At 43.8% G+C, this 6832-nt stretch overlaps 1 non-coding gene across 1 annotated transcript; it reads right to left on the minus strand.

Moving 5' to 3' along the window:
- Positions 1 to 4732: 4732 nt before the first annotated feature.
- On the minus strand, positions 4733 to 4806 carry TRNAK-UUU (transfer RNA lysine (anticodon UUU)). The gene has a single exon. It is a non-coding gene; the product is annotated as a tRNA-Lys (tRNA).
- Positions 4807 to 6832: the final 2026 nt, after the last annotated feature.

Here is a 6832-nt window from a genome sequence, read left to right on the forward strand (position 1 = left end):
TCAAAAGACATACATATTTAATATAGAAAGGTGAAAACACATGTGTTAAGTCATCAGCCCCTGTAACAACCTCAAAATCACAGTGGATTAACAGAGTAAAACTGTATTTCTCATCCACACCAAGTTGAACAAAGACATTCCCAGGTGGATGGCTTTCTTTGGTGACTCCCCTTCAAGCAGTGACTCAGGGATCCAGGATGCTCCCATCTTACTATGATGCTGTTCCCAAGGCTCCCAAGTATTTAGATGGATCTTTTGCATCATTGACTGCGGGGGGCACTCCGTAGAAAGAGAGAGGCAGTGGAACTTCCCTCAGCAAAGCTGAGCGGTGCCAAGGAGAGGTGAGCCTGCAGTCCGCCAACCCAGCCCCTAGGCAAGCGAGAGAAAATCAAACGCTACAGGGATTCCGTCTAAGCAGTTCCACTTTATTGCCGCAAGCTTTTGGTTTATATAGGCAAGCAAGGGGGGTTTGCGAGGGACTTTCTATAGTTGCACCAATCACGTTAAAGGGCAAATCGTCATGTGCCATAGTTGCACCAATCACATTAAAGGTCAAATCATAATATGCCATAGTTGCACCAATCACATTAAAGGTCAAATCGTCATGCGCCTTCATTATAACAGGAGTCTATGGTGATCATGCACTGTCCATGGGCACGGAAATCAAGAGAGCCAATCAAAAACTTTAATATAGACCATGCCCCATCTCTTCCGCCAGGCACCATCTTAGTTTCCCACCTCAAAGCTAACCCATCTTTTTTAAGGTTTCCCATTTAGGGTCCCACAATTGACCAGTCAATAAGCTGGGTTGGATGGGGCGGGGTTTTCTAAAGCCAGGTGTACAAGTACATCATTTTTCCTACATTCCATTGGCCAGAGTTCATCTCACGGCTAACCTATAAGCAAGGAGGCTGGGAAATGTCATTTTCTTGTGTTGCCGTTGCTGTTCAGTCGCTAAGTCATGTCCAACTCTTTGTGACCCCATGGACTCACAGCACCCCAGGCTTCCCTGTCCTTCACTATCTCCCAGAGTTTGCTGAAGCTCATATCCATTGAGTCGGTGATGCTATCTAACCATCTCATCCTCTGTTGTCCCTTTTTCCTTCTGCCCTCAGTCTTTCCCAGCATCAGGGTCTTTTCCAATGAATCAGCTCCTCATATCAGGTGGCCAAAGTATTGGAGCTTAAGGTTCAGCATCAGTCCTTCTGATGAATATTCAGGGCTGATTTCCTTTAGAACTGCCGGCTTTGATCTCCTTGCAGTCCTAGGGACTCTCAAGCGTTTTCTCCAGCACCACAGTCCAGAAGCAGCAACTCTTTGACACTCAGCCTTCTCTGTGGTCCAACATCTTCATGGTCTTCTTTATAATCACATCTGTACATGACTGCTGGAAAAATCATAACTTTGACTATGCAGACTTTTGTTGTCAAAGTGATGTCTCTGCTTGTTAATATACTTATGAATAAAATGACATAGTGTGACTAACCAGAGCTTGGCCTCTGCCACACACCTAACAGCACACAGAGGACATCTGATCACCTGCAATCCACAGAAGCCTAGAGTTTGCTGATGACGTTATGACTTTCCGTGTGACTTCAATCTATGCATCGATGCCATTTTGCAAGTATATGTAAAATATTTTATGACAGCATACAACATATACTGTTTCATAGCATACATTCTTTTAATCATTGCAACCTAACTATAAACATTTCTCAGTAACTCAGTTTGAAGAGGCTGTGCAGTATTGCTCCTTATGGATTACCATATTTCAGTTCAGTTCAGTTCAGTCGCTGAGTCAGTTCAGTGTCTGACTCTTTGCAACCCCATGGACTGCAGCACTCTAGGCCTCCCTGTCCATCACCAACTCCCAGAGTCCACACAGACTCATGTCCATTGAGTCGGTGATGCCATCCAACCATCTCATCCTCTGTCATCCCCTTCTCCTCCTGCCCTCAATCATTCCCAGCATCAGGGTCTTTTCAAATGAGTCAGCTCTTTGCATCAGGTAGCCAAAATATTGGAGTTTCAGCTTCAACATCAGTCCTTCCAGTGAATACCTGGGACTGATCGGTTGGATCTCTTTGCAGTTCAAAAGGACTCTCGAGCATCTTCTCCAACACCACAGTTAAAGAGCATCAATTCTTTGGCAATTAGCTTTCTTTACAGTCCAACTCTCACATCCATACATGACCACTGGAAAAACCATAGCCTTGACTAGACGGACTTTAGTCGGCAAAGTAATGTCTCTGTTGTTGAATATACTATCTAGGTTGGTCATAACTTTCCTTCCAAGGAGTAAGTGTCTTTTAATTTCATGGCTGCAGTCACTATCTGCAGTGATTTTAGAGCCCCTCAAACTAAAGTCAGCCACTGGTTCCACTGTTTCCCCATCTATTCACCATGAAGTGATGGGACCAGATGCCATGATCTTAGTTTTCTGAATGTTGAGCTTTAAGCCAACTTTTTTACTTTCCTCTTTCACTTTCATCAAGAAGCACTTTAGTTCTTCTCACTTTCTGCCATAAGGGTGGTGTCATCTGCATATCTGAGGTTATTGATATTTCTCCTGGCAATTTTGATTCCAGCTTGTGTTTCTTCCAGCCCAGCGTTTTTCATGATGTACTCTGCATATAAGTTAAATAAGCAGGGTGACAATATACAGCCTTGACATACTCCTTTTCCTATTTGGAACCAGTCTGTTGTCCCATGTCCAGTTCTAACTCTTGCTTCCTGACCTGCCTACAGGTTTCTTAAGAGGCAGTTCAGGTGATCTGGTATCCCATCTCTTTCAGAATTGTCCACAGTTTCTTGTGATCCACACAGTCAAAGGCTTTGGCATAGTCAATAAAGCAGAAATAGATGTTTCTCTGGAACTCTCTTGCTTTTCCATGATCCAGTGGATGTTGGCAATTTGATCTCTGGTTCCTCTGCCTTTTCTAAAACCAGCTTGAACATCTGGAAGTTCCAGTTCACATATTGCTGAAGCCTGGCTTGGAGAACTTTGAGCATTACTTTACTAGCATGTGAGATGAGTGCCATTGTGCGGTAGCTTGAGCATTCTTTGGCATTGCCTTTCTTTGGGATTGGAATGAAAACTGCCCTTTTCCAGTCCTGTGGCCACTGCTGAGTTTTCCAAATTTGCTGGCATATTGAGTGCAGCACTTTCACAGCATCATCTTTCAGGATTTGAAATAGCTCAACTGGGATTCCATCACCTCCACTAGCTTTGTTTGTAGTGATGCTTCCTAAGGCCCACTTGACTTCACCCTCCATGATGTCTGGCTCTAGGTGAGTGATCACACCATTGTAATTATCTGAGTCGTGAATATCTTTTTTGTATAGTTCTTCTGTGTATTCTTGCCACCTCTTCTTAATATCTTCTGCTTCTGTTGGTTCCTACCATTTCTGTCCTTCATTGAGCCCATCTTTGCTTGAAACGTTCCCTTGGTATCTCTAATTTTCCTGAAGAGATCTCTGGTCTTTCCCGTTCCATTATTTTACCATGTCACCAATCTATTGTGAAATTGGTGCCAGTCTAGTCGCTGGATAGCTTGGTTTTCTTTCATAGATGGCAATGGTCTAATGATTTCCTCAGGATCCATCTGTGCTTGTGCTCGGTTGTGTGTGACTCTTTGTGACCCCATGCACTGTATGTAGCCTGCCAGGCTCTTCTATCCCTGGGATTTCCCAGACTAGAATACTGGAAGGGGTTGCCATTTTCTCTTCCAGGGGATCTTCCAGGGATCGAACTTGTGTTTCCTGGGTCTCCTGAGTTACAGGCAGATTCTTTACCTGCTGAGCCACTGGGTAAGCCCTTTCCTCAGGATACTTTCCTAGAAATGAATTCTGTAAATGAAAAGGAAATACATTTTGTTAGGGGATGATAAAGTGACTTCAAAATGCTTATCTTCCTAGGATTTCATTTTGGGAAGTGTAACTACTCTGACAACGTTTTTTGCAAATCTTTGCTGAGTTCAAAGCCAACAATTCCAATTTTCTAGAGATGTCCTTGCTAAAGTGTACTCTTCAGCTTCTATTTGTTGAAGAAATAGACCAGGGGCTTTCCTGGTGGTCCAGTGGTTAAGACTCTGCACTCCCAATGCAAGGGGCATAGGTTCCATCCCTAGTCTACGAACTAATATTTGGAAAGAAAAAAAAAAAAAGAGGAAAGGGAATATGCAAGATCATGGGGACAAAGGTTAGCTGAGCCTGTACTCCATAGCAGGCATAAGAGGAGATGCTTTACAAAGAATTCCATTTCCTATTATGACAACTTGAGAGGTAAGTATTTGTCTAGGATCAAGAAGAGCCCTAGGATTCATTGAAACCCAGGTGTCTACCCAAGTCTGTTACCTGTTGGGCTGAGACTCAGGTGGGACTGGTCTTGGGCAAAACTTTGAGATGGATCAAGGAAATGTACTGTTTTCAGTCCTTTCTCTGTCCTTATCTCTGGGTATCCATAACTCTTTCATTTCTGGCTCCATTTCCCCCAAAGCAGGAAAGGATCCCATGAGAGTGTGACAAAGAGAACTACTCAGAGAACCAGAGGGACTAAGCTGCAGTTCTTTGATTTTTCACCCGATATGCCATGCTTGCCTTGGCAAATGTGTTTTCTCATCTATATAAGGAGAAGTTGGGACCAGATAATCTCTAAGTCTCTCTCCCTCTCTCTCGCTCCTTTTTTTTTTTTTTTTTTTCCGACCACGCCACTCGGCGTGCATTATGTTAGTTCCCTGACCAGGGATTGAACCCTGGGCCCTTGGCAGAAAAAGAACCAAGTCCTAACCACTGGACCTTCAGGGAACTCACCTTTAAGTCTCTTTAATGTCCCAAAATTCCAGACAAAGAACACTAGACAGTCTGCATACGTTTATCACTCAGTCATGTCCTATTCTTTGCAACCCCATGGACTGAAGTCCGCCAGGCTCCTCTGTCCATGGAATTCTCCAGGCAAGAATACCAGAGTGAGTTGCCATTTCCTTCTCTAGAGGATCTTCCTGACCCAGGGATCAAACCTGCGTCTCCTGCATTGCAGGCAAATTCTTTACTGTCTGAGTCACCAAGGGAACCTACTCAGTTTCCCTGTTCTTAAATAAGGAATTCAGCCCAGATGCATTTTAAATCTGTTCAGTTCTGAATCCAGAGCTCATTCTTAGAGTCTAACCAAAGACTTGACACATAGCAGGAGAATAATACGTGTCTATGACGATTGATTCTTCAAACTTCTCCATTCTAACACCCCTCAAATGTGCTAAATATATATTTAATTGTGTTCAACTGGGCTCCTGATTGCCCTGATGTTTTTCCAAATAGGAGACAGACCTCTGATGCAGAATTTTTGCCATGATGCCCTGTCTGTGTCCATTTCCTGGACAGGCACATGGTCTTGCTATAGCTGAAAAGGTCTCTCAGCTGCAAATAAATGTTTACTGGAAAAAAATAGGATCAAATATGTTTCACTGGTAACCCAGGACTCCTTACACTTCCCCATCAGTCCCAGTGGGAGAAGACCACAGGAATAGCGACTTGCGTACATACAACTGTTTTTGAACTCTTGACTTGCCAGACCCTTTCTGGAAATTTTGGCAAGGCATGCTACATGTGAATTCAGAGACCTGAGTCCGCTATTAGGCATTGGGAACAGAGCCAGAGTCATAATGAAATTATAGTCTTGGCACCATGGGTCCCCATCTTTGGGGGTTCAAAGACCTCTTGAGAAAACTAACTGAAGCTTCTATATGGCCCCATTGCAGAAAAGTGCAAACATGGGCATGCACACACGAGCACACACACCACGGTCACTTTTTAAAATGCTAAACATGGAGCAAGGCCCCACTTCTGCACAGGGAAGGGTCCTAAAGGACCCCAGTGGAGCCAGACACTAGCTTTTTGCCACATTACGCGGACATCTGGAGGGTTCCTAGAGAGAGACCAGAACAGCTGGGATTCTGGGGGCATTAGTAGGATTTGGAACCAGTATGGAGGCGTTGGGATATGTTAATACCCAGTACAGATGCCCTGGTGTAAACCACTTAGTAGCAGACTTGCAGAGACACATGAAATTTTACACACACATTCAAGGGGATTTGGGGACCTCATAATAGGGGTTCATGGATATCAAATAAAGAATCCTGGAATGATTTGGGCTTTCTTTCTGGGAAGAAAATAAAGTAAAGCCACTTAGTTACGTGATTTCAGTGTGGTTATTTTACCTCTTAAGCTCTGAGTTTGCATCTGTACAGTGAACAGATAGCACTTACATGCGACCAAAGCTCCTTCCTCTTCAACAAACCTCAGCAACCTAGTGGTCTGGATTCAGTGTTCTTTAGCTGCTTGCTTGTTGAAAAAGTTCAAATGCGGCCTCCTCCAATCCTTTTAAGGAGCTCACTTGGGTATAAATACACTGGTATGGGGTCAACCAGGCAGAACAGCTTTCTAAAATGAGTCACAAATTGCCACGAGTTAAAAACTTGTTTTGTAGCCATGGGAGTTAAAGGACAGCTGGTCACCAGAGTCTGGAAAATGACCTTTCCTGGGTTTGATCACGTTGTTGAGTCATACTTTTGGCCTCTGTTACTCCAAGGAAAGCAGTTCCCGTTTCTTTACCTTCTCCTCTTCGGTCCTAGTTGCAGACTGAAATTGTTTCCCAGAAATCTGGTCCTGGAACTCTGCAAAAGTTCTGACCAAAGTGAGTTGAGAGGAGGTACTTTCTCCTTTATCAACAGACAAGCTTCCCTCATTCATTTGTGAGTTACCTGCACGAGTATACATACTCCAGATGATCTCACTTGCTTTCCATCTTTTTTTCCTCTCTCTCTTCCATTGCTCA

This window comes from Ovis aries, chromosome 3 (genome assembly GCF_016772045.2).
Source record: "Ovis aries strain OAR_USU_Benz2616 breed Rambouillet chromosome 3, ARS-UI_Ramb_v3.0, whole genome shotgun sequence".
Taxonomy (NCBI): domain Eukaryota; kingdom Metazoa; phylum Chordata; class Mammalia; order Artiodactyla; family Bovidae; genus Ovis; species Ovis aries.